This window comes from Durio zibethinus, chromosome 16, assembly GCF_047325235.1.
Source record: "Durio zibethinus cultivar Kanyao isolate XHJ-2024 chromosome 16, ASM4732523v1, whole genome shotgun sequence".
Classification (NCBI taxonomy): domain Eukaryota; kingdom Viridiplantae; phylum Streptophyta; class Magnoliopsida; order Malvales; family Malvaceae; genus Durio; species Durio zibethinus.
In genome coordinates, this window is record NC_143177.1 from 5,648,757 (window position 1) to 5,670,060 (window position 21,304).

A 21,304-nucleotide genomic window follows, 5' to 3' on the forward strand; every position below is an offset into this window, starting at 1 on the left:
TTAGATTTCGAGGGAAAGTGTGATCTTTAAAAAAGTGGATACCCTGGGTTTTCTTCCATTTTCAGAACATCCTGTGTTTTGATTCACTCGTTTGGTTGGAGAGAATCCACATATATTAATTCTTGAATAATTAGCATAATATCCTTAACATATATGATGGAAACTTTTTATTAGTTTTTATTAATAATAAATACCCAAATGACAAATAATATCTTTAACAGCAAAAGAAGACAAATATTTTATTTGATTGTTATTTTTATTTATAAAATATCATCAATAAAAAAATATTAGAGAATTATTGAAGGCATTTCTGGCTGAGAAAAGCCTTAAATAATCCCTTTTGTTTTTTTCAAAAGGATTATTTAAGACGTTTTTTTTAATCCAAAAACGCCTTAAATAAATGTCATTTAAAAAATGAGGGGATTATTTAAGACGTTTTTGTCCAAAAACGTCATAAATAATCTCTAATGTTTTTTTAAATGAATTATTTAAGGTATTTTTGGTAAAAAAAAGTATTAAATAATACTCTTCAATTTTTTGAAAAATATTATTTAAGGTATTTTTGACAAAAAAAACACCTTACATAATCTCTAATTTTTTTAAAGGAGATTATTTAAAACATTTATCTTTAAAAAAGTCTTAAATAATACCTTTCATTTTTTAGACTGTATTATTTAAGGTATTTTTTTACGAAAAGATCTTAAATAATCCCTTTCATTACTTATAAGCTTTAAGAGATAAAATATAAAAAAATTGGAGTAGCTCAGTTGGTTAAAGTATATAGTTATTAACCATAAGGTTGTAGGTTTAATTTTTTTTCTAGTGCTTTAATTATTTTAAGAGGATTATTTAAAATTTTTTTTGTTAAAAACACCTTAAATAATATCTTTTAATTTTTTGGACTGTATTATTTATGACATTTTTTACTAAAAATCTTTAAATAATCTCTTTCATTACTTATAAGATTTAATGATTAGAGCATATGGCTATTAATCAGAAGATCGTAGGTTTAATTCTTTCTTTTAGCGTTTATTTTTTGGGATTACTTTTTTTTTTTGGATTATTTAAGATGTTTTTGGCTAAAAATGCTTTAAATAATTCTATTTAATTTTTTTAGGATTATTTACAGTATTTTTTTGGTCAAAAATGTCTTAAATAATCTTTAAAAAAATTGAACAAGATTATTTAAAAATTGAACAAGATTATTTAAGACGTTTTTAGCCTGAAAACACCTTAAATAATCCTAATAAAAAATTGAATAAAATTATTTAAGACATTTTTTATGCCAAACGCCATTAATTGCAATATAAAAAAAAATTTAACAAAAGAAATCTATAATTGATTTGTAGTCACTCTTAGACATACTTTTCAAAATAGTAACGACTATTTCATAATTTTTTATTCAGATCAAATTTGAAAATAATAAAAATTTCCTTTCGGAATCCTATAATACTATAGGAATATGTAAGTTTTTAATTCTGAGATTTTAGGTACTATTGAAAATCTATTATTTTTTCTTGAAATCAGATTACCTTGAATCAAACATTAGAATAAAATACCCACCAGTAAGATTTTGAGAGAAAATACATAAATTTCTCTGAACCAAATGCCCCCTAATAATATTTTTTTTGATATTTTATTAAAAAATGTGATAAGCTTCCTCAAAAAATATGACAAGATAGAAATATTTGTACTGTTTACATTAAAAGCGCTGCTAAAAATTACAATAATGGTGTTTGTTATTATAAAACACTGCTAACATAACATAATTTCAGTAATTTAAACAAAATAAAAGCGAATAAAGAGCAAGATTTAGCTAAAATCATTTTGCGACATTTTTTTTATAATAATCGCCACTATCTTAGAAATTTGAGCTACAAACGTCATATAATTTCTTTCCAAAATTTGTTTTCATTGCGTTTTTAATAATAAACGCCCTTATTTTAAAAAAAAACTGTCCCTATTTTAGAAAATTTTCTCCTAAAATTCCATTAATCTCTCATCATCTTGATTTCTCCCCAAATTCTTTTCTTCCTTTTTTCTCACTGCCAAATTATAGTAATACAAAATTTAACCATTTATTTCAATAACCACATCATTCCAATAACTTCACTCTCAAATTCCAGTTTTCATTCTAGCATTTCTTTTCTGTCCATAGCTCGATTCCCAAATTTTGCTCAATTTTTTATAACTTTATTCCCTTTCTCCATTCCTTCTCGCTCCGTTGGTTACCTGAGGTGTTATGATATTCAATTGCTTGTGCAACAACTTTTGCTAGATTTGCTATAACTCGATTCCAGTTTTCATTCCAACATTTTTTCTTTATTGATAGCTCGATTCTAAGATTTTACTCACCTTTTAGTAACTTGATTTTCTTTCTCCTCTCTTTTTCACTCTGTTAATAGCTTTAACTTCCAAAGGTATTGTTGTGGAAATAACATGGTCGATTCTCCGTTAGGTGAGTTCTTCAAATTTACTCTTTTTTTAGTTGTAATTTTCTATTTGATTACTAGAAATATACTAAATGCGGTTTAGGGTTATGCTGTTATACTTAATAATATTATTAATTACTATAAATCTCTGGAAGCTTGCATAGATGTATCTTAAAAATGTATCCAACATTGTTCTCAGCATTTAGATGTAGAAATATGTGCAGCACCTGAGATAGTTTTGAAGCCTCTTGTGCCAACATCCCCTATTTTGCTAGGGTAGCAGTTTCTTTCATGGAGAAGGTAACGAGAAACGTAACTTTGACAAAGTTGAATTTTGAACTCATTTTGGTACTTGTGTTTAAGGTTTCCAGTTACAAGTACCCAATGAAGTGAAACTCTAATAATACCCAGTTTTGATGAATAAATGTTAAACAGATTTGCAGCCGTTGCTTGACTTTGGACTAAAATTATTAGAAGTTGATATTATGACAATTCTAGGGTTATATCATGTTCAAGTGTGATGTTCTCTTTCCTTGCTTCTTTCTAGGATTTCAAATGGCTGAATTTGTTCCGGATATTTTAACTTTAACTTTTTATAAGTTGACCTTTGAATTAATAAGAAAACTACTAAGCAAGTTAAGCGACAAAGAGAAATGTTGGACTTCTAGGTAATTATATTAGTTTTGGAACAATCACATGAAATTTGGATCTATATAAAAATGCATTATGTTTTGTTGGAGTACCATATGTGTTTGTGATACTTGATTAATAAGAGATTTTATTGCAAATTCGACGAAAAAGTCTAGTAGCTTAGCATTTATTTAAAAAAAAATGATTTAGTTTGGAATGAAATTCTAGAGGTGCCCTTTGTGTAAATGGTGAAAATCTATCAGAATGGTCCTTGAATTAGAAGAAGGGTAAAGACAGTGTTATGTTTTTCCATGATGAAAAAGATATTTCTTGGACATTTCTGAGGCAGATGGAAGTTTTCCACTATTTTAAACAGAAAACAAATGAAATATTGCTGCTTGCCTGCTGCCATGGTACTTTATGCTTACTAGTTACCATTTAGAGATATCATCTTAGCCTCAGTTCTTTATGTTGCTTATGATTAAGTTTTTTTTAATGGACACACTACAAAAATAATTATCTTGTAATCTTTTTCCTTTTTTTTCACTCTTGACATGTAAAAGTGTTCTTGTCATTCCCATTTATACCTTATTACTTTAGTGTGTAAGACATTGAAAATTCTCTTCTATGGCTTCTAAAATTTCTTTTAAACTTTCATTTTCATAATTGAGTTCAAGACCTTTTACATTAGCTTCTCCAATAGGTTCTCTGGGCTTTGTATTTTTTTAATTTCAAAATCATTCATTTGGGTAAAATGTTAGGTACTTTGAAGATTATTTGCTTGAAATGATTTTCTCGTTCTATAATTTGTTATGAATTTCTCCAGCGTAAAACGTGACATATGTTTATACGTGGGTTGTCTTAAAGCTTTCTGATATTGTCAGCTTGTTTACTAATGTCTTTACTAGATTGTACTGTTATATTTGATAAACTATTTTTTTATGTTCTTAAATGTCCTTTCTTCGTTATGTGATGCATCTGTTTAGGGCGATTGTCATTGGACAATGTGGTTGCTCTTATCAAGGATTAAAAGGTATGATGCATCTTTTGCAAATGCTCGTTCAATATTAATGTTATATAATTTAATTCATGGTGGCAAATGGCAACCTCCTTGTCATGAAGTAGATGAAGTAACTCATGCTATTGATGATATTGCGGGAGGTGGAAAAATGGTAGTATTAGGAACCCTAACTTATATTCACTATTTCCTTGTAGGGGAGGATCAACTTATATCAGTGTAAAACTAAAAAGTTTTAAATTTTTTTTAATAATTGATTTTTATAGATCCAAGGGTTTAGGGAGTCAAGTGAAAAAGAGAAAAAAAATGGATTAATTTCATCTCTTGGATTTATTAAAATCAATAATTAAAAAAAATGTAAAATTTTTGTGTAAGTTGATCCCTTCCTTTCATTGTATATTTATTACTTATTGAGGTACTTAAACAATTGATGTATTTAGGTATTTTATAATAATCAGTTAATAAATTTGAATTAAGTTTTATGTATTTCAATAATATGTTGTGATATTTAATGTAATTGTAGTGTAAATATTGAAAGAAAAAATTATTTCAAACATTACTTTTTCATTTATATTAAAAAAAATAAAAGTGTAACCTTAGCTTTGATTGTTGAGAGAAATGCCACTAAATTTATTAATTTAACGGCTTTTGTTGATTTAAAATGCCATTAAATTTTTTAATATAGCAGCATTTTTATCAACAAACACTATCAAACTTTTTAATATGATGGCATTTTTGTCAATAATTATTTTCAAATTTTATTAATTTAACGGTGTTTTTATTAACAAACGCCATTATATATATCATAAAAATCTCAGTTCAAAATTATATATTAAGCTGTTTTAAAATGCCGTTAAAGTGCCCAAAAATACTAATAAATTTAGCAGTGTATTTTAAAAAAAATTGTTAAATTTCTAGATGCTAGAATAGCTTATGTTTTTAGGGACATTTATAAATACCGTTAAATGTATAAAAAAAGTCACAACAAACTCACTTCTTTGTAGTGACTCTTTATCATTAATTAAACCTACATATATTTGCATTGAACTTGGATCCTAATGTAAAATATATAAACCACATTTATGGTTTCACATAATTTTTATTTAAAAAATTATGGTTTATATAGTTTGTATAACAATATAAGTTTGAGACAAATGGAGTTGGTTTCGTAATCAATTAATCTTTTTTTTTTTATATATATATATATATATCATATCTTTTCTTGATTTGTGTTTACAATCTTTAAAAGCAAGCTTTTAAACATATTATTTTCATAAAATTATCATCTCCTATTTAAAATCTTGATCTTATGAATTTATCAATAATCTAGCAAATATTCGGATGTACGTATATTTCAATTTTTTAAAAGAAAATTGATATATTAAATTAAGTTTATGATTATGGATTAATTAATTTTAATTATTAAATGAGTAAAAAAATATTATTGAATTAATATAAACTAGTTATTTCCAATTTCAAAGGTACAATATCTTATCATGTGATTTAAAATAAAATGCATAAAATAGATCATTGATATTTATATCTTATAATAAAGATTTGTGTACTATTGTTATTTATAATAATATCTTATCATATGATATAAAATCAAATCATACAATCTCTTAATATAGACTCATAACATGTGATTTAAATAAAATACATAAAATAAATAATTGATATGCTTATGTGCATAATAATTTGATTGTTATTAATAAATAATTGATATGCTTATATGAGTAATAATTTGATTGTTATTAATAAATAATTATATGCTTATATGTGTAATGACTTATTTGTTATTGTTATTTTAAAATAATATCTTATCAAGTCATACGGAATAAATTATATAATCTTTTATAATTATACATGGCATTTAGAATATACTTGATTTAAGCTCATGTGATGCGCGGGTAATAATTTTATTTTATAATAATTTTAAATAAAGTAAAATAAAAATTTTAAATACTAATAGTTGACTAATAATAAAAATAAATTAAAAGTAATTACACAAAAAAGATTTGCATTAGTAATAATGTTCATTTAATCTATAAACATCTTAAAATAAAACGTAATAAAAAAATCAATTAAAATTTTAATTGAGAGATAATTATGCATACAAATATTTAAATATATAAGTAATAAATTTTTTTTATTTGAATTTGTAATTAAATTTTACTAATAATTAGAAACATTTACCAAATTCAAGCTGAAATTTATAATATTATTAAAAGTCAAATATTATTAAGTAAATTAATTTGGACATATGATAATCAAAAGACATGTGATACTAAATTAGACTATGACACGTAAAAAAGATAAATCAACCACAAAATTAGATAATTTTTTACTATATACTACTATTTAAAAATTAGAGTATTATTTATAAGAAAAACATAAGCATGCTTTATTTTAAGAAACGTTATATTTATAATTTTGATAAAAAAAATTTTTTAATGATAAAATACATTGTTAGTATTTTCATAAAAAAATTAAACTTATCAGTCTTAATATATATATAATACTAATAATTTATTATGCACACTTAACTTTTTTTTTGCTAATCGTATATTCCAATATATTAAAAATAATAAAAGTTCACATTTGGATTTAACTTTTCTTAAATCCAAATGATACTATATATTTTTTTTAATTATAAGAAATTCAATTTATATTAAATGTTTAAAAGAAAATCACATCTTTAAAAATTTTGTAAAAAAAATAATAGCATAGTAAAATGTTGAATAAAAAATTATCTTTTTGAATGATTTGGTGAAAATAGCTATAATTTACTATAAACCTTATAATACTACTATATGTATCAACAAATTGAAACTAAAGAGCTATTTCTATCAATTTTCATTTACTCATATAGTAATTAGCTTCAATTTAAATTAACTCATGAAAGTGATAATATCAAAGTAACAAATATAATATCAAAATGACAAACAAAAAAAATCATATCACTAAGAAAAGAAATAAATCAATTTATTTCATATAAAAAATAAAAAATAAAATGCATACTTGATACATATGATAGAATAGATGATAAGTGATAACATTTCTCTAATTTATCATTGAGCTTGCTCTTTTATTTCATGATAAATTATAATGAAAATTTGGTATATAAATTGACATCAAAACAAAAACTGAAAAAAAATGTATAAAAATATATGCAATATATGTATAGTTTAAACTATAATAGAACTAATAACAATAGCCAATGTCATAACATATAGATCTAAAAATTTATAGCTAAACTTAACAAATGGATGGAGTCGCCGCAAATTTTTTTTACTAGGAATATATTCTTTTAAGGAGCTCCTAAGCTTGACTAAGAGTCCCTAAAAGAATAGATTCGGGACTATAAACTAGAATAGTTTGGGAATTCGATTACATGTGAGAAAGATTATAGCATCTCCATATGCCCATCCAAAGGATGATACCATTTTATTTTAAATTTATTCTAAGGTCTTGATTCTAATAGTTTCAAATTTTTATGTTAAATATTGGAAATAATTCATAAGATTCTTCCATTAATTTGGTAGAATTCTTTAAAATATTTTTTCATCTCAAGAGTATTTAAGAATCCCATTTGTTTCCTTGAAGAGACTTCGTCGTCAGACAAAAGTTTATTTATTATTCTTTTTTGTTGAAAATATATCTAATTATTTCACAATTTGGGTCAAATTAGAAATATTTCTTTTTTTTTTGAATTTTTAAAATTTTCACCATTTGGGCCTATTTAGAATTTCTCTCTTTGTTTGTTGGATTTCTAAATTTTTCATCATTTGGGTCAATTTAGAAATATTTTTTTTTTCAAAATTTCTAAGTTTTCCATCATTTGGGCCTATTTAAAAATTCTCTTTTTTTTGTTGGATTTCTAAAGTTTCCACCATTTGGGTCAATTTAAAAATATTTTCTATTTTTTTATTTTTCTATCTTCGAAAGGAAAATAATATGACAATTATTTTTTATTAAAATTTCATTTAAATTCTTTCACCATTTGGGACAAATTTAAAAAAATTTCTCACCTAGAGATTCTTAAGAATTTACCATTTGAAATTTCTAAGAATCTCATCATTGGATAATTATCAAATATTTTCAACCAAATTTGGAAAAGAATACAATTACTTTTATTGAAATTTTATGTAAATTATTCCACAATTTGGGACAAATTTAGAGAAAATCTCTCACCTAGATATTTTTTAAAAATTTACCATTTGAAATTTCTGAAAATCTCATCCTTGGATAATTTATACTTAATTCCAAAATTTTTATCAATATTTTTTTATTTTTTTTATTTTTGATTTTTTTGATTTTTTTATTTTGAAAATAAATATTAATTGTTGTTATTAAACTTTTATCTAAATTATTCCACCATTTGGGATAAATTTAGACAAAATTTCTCACTTAAAAATTTCTTAGAAATTTACTATTTAAAATTCCTATAAATTCCATAATTATATAATTAATATTTATTCTCAAAATTTATTTTATTTTTTATTTTTTTATTTAATACTAAAAATAAATAAATATATAAAGTGAAAAAAAACCCAAAACAGCAAGTGACTCGGGTTTAATGGCAACAACGCTGCTCAACTGCAAGAAGAAAAGCTAGAATAGCTTAAAAAGTGGCTTCGCTTGGCTCGGCTTGAGACAAAAACTAAAAAACGTCATCGAAATTTGAGAATTTTTTATATGTTTTCTTAATTTTTTTTTAAATCTTAAAAAATTTTCGAAAAATTTTCTTAACTGCTTTCTCTGATTTCTGCCATCTTCTTAATTTTTTTTGTGTGTTTGTATGAGCTGTGTGGGCATGTATTTATAGAGTTATGAATCTGAGAACTTTAATCCAAAAAAAAAATCCCAATTTTCTTTGAATTTCAACCTTAAATCCAACTCAAATTTTACAAACCAACTCCAACAATTTCACATTAACTCAACTACCTATTTTTTCATTTTTTTATATTTTTATTAACAAAATTAACTCAAGTAGAACCCCAGACAGATTGAGATGTCTACAGTTACCCCTTTTTTGCGTATTTTTTATGAAATAGGAATTGTGCAAAGACGTAGACAACCTAATTAGGAATCAACACATATTTTTTGTTTTTTTTTCTTTTAAAAAAAAAATAAATAAGACTCCTCTAAACAGAGGCTCAACGACTTTGAAAAATAAATAATGCTCTTCTAAATAGAGTCTCAACAACTTTGAAAAATAAAAGCTCCTCTAAACAGAAGCACAACAACTTTTAAAAATAAAAGGCTCATCTAAATAAAGGCACAATAACTTTTAAAAAATAAAAGGTCCATTGACAATTCTGTCCAGAGGTGTTATATTAGGTATGATGGAAACTCAAAGATTAACAATTTGAGTTCAAAATTCAAAGGTTCAGATTCCTAATAACCTTTTAGCTTCGTAATAACCTTTTAGCTTCGTAAGAATTTACTGAAATTTGATTCTCAAAATTTTAGTTTCATAAGAATTTGATTCATAAAATTTCAAATATGTAAGAGTTCAAACTTGCAAGCTTTCCAAAATTTGCATTTGTGAGATTTTTATCCAAAATGCAAATTGGAAGGCTCACATCCAACATTTAAATATTCTCATTTGAATTTTGAAGATTCATATCGAAAAGTTCAAAGCTTCTTATTTGAGTTCAAAGGTTCACATTCAATAAAACTTGGAGTTTCACATCTAAAATCTCAAAGGTTTTTATTTGAGTTTAAAGGTTCACCTAAATTCGGGATTCACATCTAAAAAATTTAAAGCTTTTCATTTGAATTTTGGAGATTCTTATCCAAAAGCTTAAAACTTTTCATTCTAGTTTGAAGATTCATATCCGACAAACTTTAGGGTTTCACATCTCAAAGATTTTCATTTGAAACTCAAAGATTCTTATTTAAAGACTCAAAGATTCTCATTTGAGAATTTTTTACAGATTTTTATTTAAGACTCAAAGATTTTCATTTGAGAATTTCTTAAAGATTCTCATTTAAGACTCAAAGATTCTTATTTACAGATTTCTTCTCATTTAAAACTCAAAGGTTCTCATTTGAAAATGTCTTAAAGATTCCCATTTGAAGATTTATTAAAGATTCTCATTTAAGACTCAAACATTCTTATTTGAAGATTTTTTTTCATTTAAAACTCAAAGGTTCTCATTTGAAAATGTCTTAAAGATTTTCATTTAAGACTCAAAGATTCTTATTTAAAAATGTCTTAAATATTGTAATTTAAGACTCAAAGATTCTCATAGATTCTTATTTGAAAATGTCTTAAAAATTCTCATTTAAAACTCAAAGATTTTCATTTGAAAATATCTTAAAGATTCTCATTTAAGACTCAAAACTTCATTAAAATACTCAAAATCATTTTTTCAGATGAGCTTCAAACTTTTACCAAAGTCAAAATTTTGTATGTACTGAATGTCATGATCAATGATGCAAATACTTTCTTAACGATGCAAATGCAATAATCTAGATTATCATAATGTCATATTCTCAACCATGATTCAAATATTTATTGCATAATACAAATGCATAGCCAAACCAAAGTTTCAAATATCTCCAAATAACAATGCAAATGCAATGCATGTAATGCGGATGTCCATGTCATGAAATTCTAATTAATTGTGGTAATATGGATCTTAAGACGCCATCATCTCTCATATTTCTTTTTCAACATCTTAACACTAACCATTTAGAATAAGTTCCATTAATTGATACTTGATCGTAATTCATAAGCATTTCAGTACTAGCAATTTTAGAATAAATTTCATCCATTGATCCATACCATTTAATCATAACTGACAGATTTCTCAACACTAGCCATTTTAGAATGAACTCTGTCTTCTATCATTTGGTCACTACTCATAGACTTCTTAGCACTAATCATTTCAGAATAAATTTTACCTATTGATCCACATTATTTTCATCATTTGACCACATCTCATAAATTATGCAACCAATCCATCACCATATTCATTATTTGATCACACTTTGTGTCTTCTCAAATCATTTTTCAAGTTTTTGCCATCTCTTCATCATTTTTTTTACCCCCTATCATCCTAGATTTTGTTTCAAAGGAATGCAAGACTTTTTTATGCACATTGTCATTCATTCATCATCATTTCAATTTTTGACAATTATAATGCAATTAGACATTTTCTTAATTTATTTTGGAGATGCAACAATAAGAGAGCACAAGTTGAATTGAAGGAAAAGTAATCATCGATGAGTGAGTCTAGTATAAAAATAATTAGGTAAATGAGCAAATTCAAAGCATGTCCTTAGGAATGGTATTGAACAAATAGAGTAACAATATCCAAACAATGAATACTCAAACAATTCTAAACATTAATCTAGGATTTTTTTTTCAAAAACTCATTTCATTGACTGTCAAAATTATTTTGAACTCGTTGAACTTTACTCCAGCTTTAAGATCTTCAGATGTCTCTGATCTTCTATCTATGTGAACTATTTATCCCACTCTCAACTTAGAGACTTGCCCATATCGTCTTTTTGGACTTTTAATTTAAGAATTCTTTTTCTCTCTTTTTTATTTTTTTTCATCTTTTTTTCTTTTTTTTTCTTGTTTCCTTCATCCACTTGAATCTCTAGAGCAACGAAGCATGATTTTATTGTTTTGTCATGAGCATGCCTTAGCTTAACATATGATCATTCAATCGAGCTTTCACATTTGATCCAAATGGACTTTTAAAGGTTGTAACGTAGGCCATGGTGAGGGGTCATGAAAGAAATGGATAAAATAAGCTTAAAACGTGTATTTAAAGGGTTTAAAATCAAAGGATCATTTTTCATCATTTGATGCAACTTGACATTTTGCCCCATTCCACTTTATTTCACTACCTTTCCCCTTTTCATCTCATTCCTTATAAAAAGACTTTCATTACTTTGCCTCAAATCATGTGTAGCATTCATTTTTCATTTTTTTTTATTTTATTTTATTTTGTTTTATTTTCTTTTTTTCTTTCTACTTAAGACCTTTTACAATCTTTTGTCTATTTTTTTTTAAATTGTCCCCCACTATGAAGGGTGATCCTTGGTTAAGATTTTTTAGAAAAAAAAATCATAACAGGCTCGAGGAGATAACAATGAATGGTTTTTCGATGGTAAAAGAAAGATGGTTATTTTTCATCTCAAATGTGAATGTTTTCCTTGAATATCATCCATTGAACAAAACAAGCTCATGAATCTGTATAAAATACTGCAAATCTTTAAGACATATCTATTTCACCTCTACCAATAACTTTTTTTTGCTTAAATGGTCTCCATAGATCAATGTGAATGAGTTCTCAAAATTAAATCCTAAAATTATTGCTATCATCGTCTAAACATTCATCATTTGAAATTTGAGAATGGGAACAAAAAGATGTGGCAAATAACAAAGTATGGAACAATGACTTGGATGAAAGAGAAAATGTAATGAAATGCATTAACTTGTTTTTTCTTAAAATGATAACAAATGAAATCTTATTGCATGAAAGAAATCTTAAAGTGACAAGCAACTTCCAACCAGCCTTAATATCCTTTTCAAAATTATACTCCCGTGCAATTAGGTGAAGGATTTTTATTGACATATTGCCCCATTGATTCGTCGAAGCTCACTAATCCTTTCTGGATCAAACTTTGCACTTTATGTTTGAAAGCAGGGCATGTTTAAATAGAATAACCACATTCTCATTATGATAGTTGCATATCGCATTAGCATCATACCAATTTGGATATGGTGGCTTCAATGGTTCCAGAATAACTGGAGATATCGAGTTGTTCTTGACTAGTTCTGGGAATAACTCAGTATAGGTCATGGGAATAAGGTCGATGCTCATTTTTTCTTAGTTATCCTGAGATCTCCTTAAACTACTTGCTTGGTTGTTAGGCTTTGAAGTTGATGCAGGTACTTGAAAGGCTAATTGGTAGGTTAAGAGGTAAGTTGATTGTCGATATGGTTGGTAAAGGTAAGGTGAGATATTGTGCACAGCAGAATAATATGAGGAGTAACCCTGTGGTGGATAGGATTGATATCCTTTGAATTGTCTGTCAAATTTCACAGCTTGAGCTTCAATTTTTTTTTTTTTGGTGCCTTTTTAGTTACCCCTCATTTTAAGTTATCATTTTTAATAACATTTTCAATGATTTCGCCTGAGATCACCATATTAATGAAATTTTTTGTTATATTTCCTATCATCTTTTCATAGTAGAGAGATTTCAAAATGCTGACAAACAACACAATGATCTTTTTTTCAATCAAAGGGGGTTACACTTGAGAAACTACTTCCTTTCACCTCTGGGCATATTCTTTAAATGATTCAGTCTCTTTTTTTTCATATTCTATAAAGAAAGATGATTTGAGGCTAAATCTATAATGTGTCGATACTGACTAATAAGTAATGGGCCATATCGCTCCAAGAACAAATGCTAGTCCTGTCCAACTGGATATACCATATAGTAGTAGAGCTCGTGAGGCTATCTTGAAAAACATGCATAAATAACTTCTCATTATTAGCATAGATAGCTATTTTTTGACAGTACATGGTAATATAAGTCTTTGAATATTTTGTATCATCATACATTTCAAACTTTGAAACCTTGAATTTTGAAGGAATAACTATATTTGGGACTAAACAGAGCCCACCGGCATCTACAAAACCATAAAACCAATGTCTTCTACTGCCTGTAACCTTTCCTCCAACAAGTTCAACTTTTGAGGCTTTTAAAGTTTTCTTCTCCTTGGGCCTCAGCTTCTTTTTCTCTTTTGGATCATCGAAATTAGAGATTGGTACTGGTTCTACTGTTTTTTCGATAAAGATAAAATTTACATTACTCTAATACTATCTTGGATTTAAAGTTGATGGCATTCCAGGGTATGTGTATCTTACAAGATAGGTGAATTGCTGTGGTAGTGGACCTTGTGCAGGTTAGACTTAATGTGGCCTAAAATCAAGAGGGTACAATGGGTCATCCACCTCTTATGATGGATGGTCTTGTTGGCTAGTACTTTTTTCTATACATTTCCTTTTGTTTAACTTGTTCAAAGCCTCCAAAATCCTATTTAACTCCCTTTCTAACTTCTCTTAAGCTTTCTCTATCCTTTCAAGATGATTGAAATTTTCTTGTTCCATTTGTCTAGCTCAAGCCCTTGTATTGTATTGGTGAGTTGATTGTGTGAGATTTTTGGTTAGTGAAACTATCCTTGAACCTTGAGTACTATAATTATGATCAGAAATGTTATGCTTTATGCTTGATATGTTGATATATGAAATGTACATTTTCATGGATTAAAAAATGATGCAGATATAGAATGTTACATATGACAATGAAAATGATGCATGATATGTAAATGCACAAAGTCAAACAAACAAAATAGTTAGATCACCAACTATTTCTTCTTGTGTCCTAACTTCGGGTTACACTTATCATGGGTAAGAAGGGCTCTATCTTAGGGCTGACCTCTTAAATGTGAACTCTATACAAGGTTAGGTGATTTTGACCACTAAAGGTTTTCAAATTATTCCTTACATCATTGTCTATCATAGACTATTAAGGCAGTCCAATCCTCACCCATCACAGGCTACCAATAGAAAAGATTCAATTTGAGTAAAAGTATTTCACTAGCCATTACGGAGATTATCATCTCATAAGAGTGTAGGTACTTTGCTCCCTCCTAAGATGGACGGAGCTAGGGTATAGAGCTCATGTAATATAAATGTATGTGATAGTGTGTGTGAAGGAACATATATGTTTCATGCCCCAAAAATCAAATAAAAGTAAAAAAAAAAAATGTTAGTAAACAAATAATTACAATTTAAAACCATTAGATCAAAGGATATGATAAATTTAAAATGTTTATGGTTTGACTCCTACGGTTGTCCCTAGTGGAGTTGCCAAACTATCATAATATATAGATTCAAAATTTTATAGCTAGACTTAACAAATGGATAGAGTCGCCACCAATCTTTTTTACTAGGTGTGATTGGCCATCTAAAGAATCTATCCTTTTAAGGAGCTCCTAAGTTTGACTAAGGGTCCTTAAAAGAATAAGTTTGGGTCTACAAACTAGAACAGGACTCGGGAGTTCGGTTACATGTAGGGAAGGTTATATTCCCCTCATATGCCCATTCAAAGGATCGTACATTTTATTTTAAATTTATCCTAAGGTATTGATTCTAATGGTTTCAAATTTTTATGTTAAATATTGAAAATAATTCATAAGATTATTCTATCAATTTAGTAGAATTCTTAAAAATATTTTCTCACCTCAAGAGTATTTAAAAATCCAATTTGTTTCCTTGAAAAGACTTCATCGTCGAAAAAATATTTATTTATTATTCTTTTTTGTTTAAAATATATCTAATTATTCCACTATTTGGGCCAAATTAGAAATGTTTGTTTTTTTTTTTAATTTCTAAAATTTTCACCATTTGGGCCAATTTAGAAATTCTCTCTTTTTTTGTTGGATTTCTAAATTTTTCACCATTTGGGTCAATTTAAAAATAGTTTCTCTTTATTTATTTTTTTGTCTTCGGAAAGAAAATAATGACAATTATTTTTTATTAAAATTTCATTTAAATTCTTTCACTATTTGGGACAAATTTAAAGAAATTTCTCACTTAAAGATTTCTTAAGAATTTACTATTTAAAATTTCTAAGAATCTCATTATTGAATAATTATCAAATATTTTCAACCAAATTTGGAAAAGAATACAATTATTTTTATTGAAATTTCATCTAAATTATTTCACAATTTGAGATAAATTTAGAGAAAATTTTTCACCTAGAGATTTTTTAGAAATTTACTATTTCAAATTTCTAAAAATCTCATCATTGGGTAATTTGTATTTAATTCCAAAATTTTTATCAATATTTTTTTACTTTTTTTATTTTTTATTTTTTTTTTGTTTTGAAAATAAATATTAATTATTGTTATTAAAATTTTATCTAAATTATTTCACCATTTGGGACAAATTTAAATAAAATTTCTCACCTAAGAATTTCTTAGAAATTTACCATTTGAAATTTCTGTAAATTTCATCATTTCGATAATCAATATTTATTCTCAAAATTTATTTTATTTTTTTACCTTTTTTATTTAATACTCAAAAAAATAAATAAATAAAGTAAAAAAGAAAACCCAAAACAAGAGGCAGCTCGGCTCTAATGGCTACAGCGTGGCTCGAATGCCAGAAAAAAAGCTAAAATGGCTTAAAAAGTGGCTTCATTTAGCTCGACTTGAGACAAAAACTAGAAAAAGTCGTCAAAATTTAGGAATTTTTTAGATTTTTTCCAAAATTTTTTTTTAAATCTAAAAAAATCATCAAAAAATTTTATTAACTGCTTTCTCTGATTTTTGCCTCTCTTTCTAATTTTTTTTGTGTATTTGTATGATTTGTGTGGGTATGTATTTATAGGATTCTGAATCTGAAAACTCTAATACAGAAAAGAATCCCAATTTTCTTTGAATTCTAACCTTAAACACAACTCCAACTTCATAAACCAATTCCAACAATTTCACATAAACTCAACTACGTATTTTTTTTTTTTTTTTATTAACAAAATTAACCTAAGTAGAACCCTAAACAGATTGGGGTGTTTACAGCTAAAACTTAAAAAGAAATTCAAAACGTTAAATTTTCAAGAAATATTGCTTAATTTTAAAATTTCTTTTCAAATATTTTTTTCAAAATATAAATTATTTACAACTATGATAAATAATTAATCTAAAAAATCTTAACGCGAAATAAAAAATAAAACTGTATCCAAAATAATATAAACCCAAATATAAAGTAATTTGTGCATCTAATCCAGCTATATATAACATCACAAATAAAAAGAAAGAAAACCTAAGTTAGGTTTATTGCAAGGCAAAAGAATATCGCAACAATGGAAAAAAATATTGTATAAATGCAATTTATTTCTTAAGCATTCCAAAACACTCTTATTTATAGGATAAGCCTTGAAAATAATTATGGGATGATTTGTAATTTTTGAATATCTAATTTTACTAAAATGAATTTAAAAACCAAATCAATGTTAGTAATAGTATTTTAAATTAAAAGTAATTTATACTTGACAATTAGAATGATCAAACATATTATGTATTTAACTTGTTTAAGAGAAATGAAAAAAATAAGGATTTTGAAATTAGTGTAATAATGGTAATGAAATTCATTTTATTTGATATATTTTAAAAATAATTTTAATTGATTTGATTATTTATTATTTATTTTAAAATTAATATATATACATATTAAACATGTATACATAGCTTAAAAGGTTGGGCAAATAGATAGGTCATAGATTTCAAAATTGGAAAGTAATTTTTTTTTTACACAAATGTAATTTAAAAATTGAATATTATAATTGAAAAAAGATAACACAAGATTATCCTATAATGATAACAATTAAAGTTTTATCACTTTTAATATGAATTTAATTGAAAGTGATTTAAGGTAAATAATAATAGAAAAAGATATATAATTAATTTAATTTTTTAAAAATAATTCAAATATAATCAATGCATTGAAATATTTTAAAATTTAAATAAAAATAAATTAAATTAATTAAATGCAAGACACACATCAATTGTTTAAGATTGTCCACATATCAAAATAATACACCATCCACCTTGGATTTTTTCTTTTTTTGCCAAAAACTTTAGCTTTTATATATATTTATATAAGATTATTTTTTTTAATTTCAAACTTTTAATCTCTTATCATGTGATTTAGAATCAAACACATAAAATAGATCATTGATATTTGTATCTTATACTTATGATTTGTGTACTATTGTTAGTTATAATAATACCTTATCATATGATATAGAATAAAATTATACAATCTCTTAATATAGACTTATATAATGTGATTTAAAATAAAATATATAAAAAAATTGATATGCTTATATGCTAATAATTTGTATGTTATTATTACTTTAAAATAATTTCTTACCAAGTGATATTGAATAAATTATACAATCTCTTAAAATTATATATCGTATTTAAAATATATTATTGCTTTTAATTTCAAACTTTTAATCTCTTATAATATATTCATGTAATTTAAATTAGTTTGATCAATAACCATAATATTGAATGGATATTGACCTTCTCAATTCTTTCTCAAGTAAAAAAAAAGTTTTTAAATTTATTACAAAAAGCTACAAAGAATACTATATATGTATGTGTGAATTATATTAAAGTATCATGCATGTTAAATTGTCAATGCATTAATAATTGTATATTAACTTAGGTAAAAACATCAAAAAAGTTCTCAAACAAAAATTTAATAATTAATTAAATTCTTAATATTTTATTATAATCAATTAAATTCTTAATTTTTTATTTTGAATCAATTAAACCCTTAAATATCTATTTTCACTCAATTGAATTTATAAATATTTATTTTTACCTCAATAAAGCCCTCGATTAATTTAAAATTGTTATTGATGGTTAATTAATTTTCATCTAATAAGGATTTAATTGATGAAAATAGATGTTTGAGAATTTAACTGATTACAATAAAATAATAAAGGCTTAAATAATTATTAAATTTTTGTTTGAGAATTTTTTTGACCTTTTAACCATTAACTTACTATAAACTTTTTATTTATTTAATTTTAGTATCTTATATTTAGAATTTCAAAATCTTATTATTTTAAGTATAATTACGGATACAGCATAATTAACTACTTGAATTTCATAATTATTATTATGTTTCATTAAACTAATTTTTTTAACCAATAATGTTTCATTAAATTTGTTAATTAAAATTTTAAGTAAATAGTTTTAAGATATAAATTAATATTCATAGCAAACTATTTCAATATTCTAAAATTGTTTCACATGGTAAAACATGTAATAATAAACGTTATTTGTCAAAGTTCAAATTTTCTCACAAATACGAAATGGGTTGTGAGTTCGGCTGACCACTACTACCCACTTAAAATCGAATAGGTTCGGGTACCCGTATTACTCATTCCAAAAGTTAATCGGTTTCAGGTATAGGGTACCAAAAAAGTGTTGTTTGAACCCAACATGAGTAGTGACCATTTTGCCCGAATCTGACAATTTTTTTTTTGTTTAGGTTCTTTCAGTATCCGAAAGTTACTTTGGATCCCGACTAATCAAAAGTTGAGTCGGGTCGGTCCCCATAAAGTGATAAACTCTTTTAAGCCTATTTTTTTTTTCATTCATAAGACTTGAAATTAAGACCTTACTTAAAGAGAATTGAGCTTTTTATCATTCGAACCAACAAGTGTTGGTGACAATTATCCCATTATAAGATACTCGAACCCGATTTAATTGGATCAAGTAGTGTTTGGTACTCATTAAGTGTTATCCATTTACATCCCTAAAAAGTGTTATATCTTTGTCGAGTACTAACTATTAATATAGATTGCTATAAACCACATTTGAATATAGAATATTATTGTAATTTCATGAGCAATAAAATTCTTGAATTTGGCCAAAAAAAATAAAACTACAATTTATAAACATTAGTACGATCGTGCTTGTACATATTTTTTGAAACATCCAATTTATTAATACAGAGAAAGTAGTATGGTGATTTAAGTCACAAACATACTTAAAAACTTAGATTAAGCTAAACAAACACTTGTAACATACTTGAAAATTTGAAACTATATCACTAACACAACTAACTCGACCAATATTCCAAGGGCAAACATGTTAGGCAAAAAAGCTTCAGTATAATCAAGCCAGTAAAAGCAAAATCAAACAATTAATCAATCATACAATAGATAATAATTTAATGTGGTTCAGTCCAACTGACCTACGTCCACGAATGAGAAACAAGATCCACTAGTTATAGAGAATTACAAACATACATCAAAACATATCAACCACTCAACAATCAATACCCATAGACCGTTTTAATTTTCACTAGTCCTATGGAGTATTTTTAACCCAAACAAACACATCCCATATACACACTTTCAACACAAACACATACCCATATGCACCCATACATCATACCTATGTGAACCCTTTTAATCTCTTCTAGTCCACTCTCAAGCATTCAAACATACACACCCATAAGATGTAAATCCTCAGTACTCCTATGGGGTGTCTATCCCATAAAATTCTACAACTCTTTTACATCTTTTTCTCATACTTAACCTTATAGAGATTTTACCTATTTATAAGTATACAAACTTGCCTATTAAGAATTCTTTTTCTTTTAGAATTCTTCTTCTGCAAGTCAAACTTGTCTATTAAGAATCTTTTTCCTTTTAGAATTTTTCTTTTGCAAGTCTTCTTGTCCATTAAGTAATATCTAACAAATCCTAAACAAATCTCTTATGGGATTTGAGTCACTATTCTTAATAATCTCTATCTTGAGTCAAATTCTATCAAATCATCTGTTTTTATGCTAGACATACTTGGCTTCACCTATAATGAAAGTCTCACAATCATCTTCTTTTGTGTGTCTTCATGCCTCACACAAATCGATCCTCAAAATACGAATTCAAACTTCTTTCTTGAATCGAGCTCTTCTAAGCTTACCTCTTCCCATGTCTCGAACCATTAGCTTTTTTCACGTCTTGAAACTTCAATTCTGATACCACTTGTTAGGCTAAAAAGCCTTAATTCAATTATATCAACGGAAACATAATCAAACAATTAATTAATCACATAAGAGACAACAATTTAACATAGTTCGATCCAATTGACCTACGTCCATGGATGAGAAACAAGATCCACTAGTTGTAGAGAATTAAAACATACATCAAAACATATCAACCATTCAACAATCAATACCCATAGATCTTCTTAATCTCCTTTAATCCTATGGAGTATTTTCAACCCAAAAAACATATCACATGTGTACCTATCAACACAAACATATACTTATATGCATCCATACATCATACCTATGTAGATCTTTTCAATCTCCTCTAGTCTACTTCTAAACATTTAAACATACACACCTATAAGACGTAAATCTCTAGTACTCTTATGGGCTATTTATCCTACAAAATACTATAATTTTCTTACATATTTTTCTCATACCTAACTTTGTAGATACTTCACTTATTTATAAGCATACAAACTTGCCTATTAAGAATCTTTTTTCTCTTAGAATTTTTTTTCTGTAAGTTTTTATGTTCATCAAGTAATATCTAATAAATTTCAAATAAATCTTTTATGAGATTTGAGTCACTATTTTTAACAAAATAA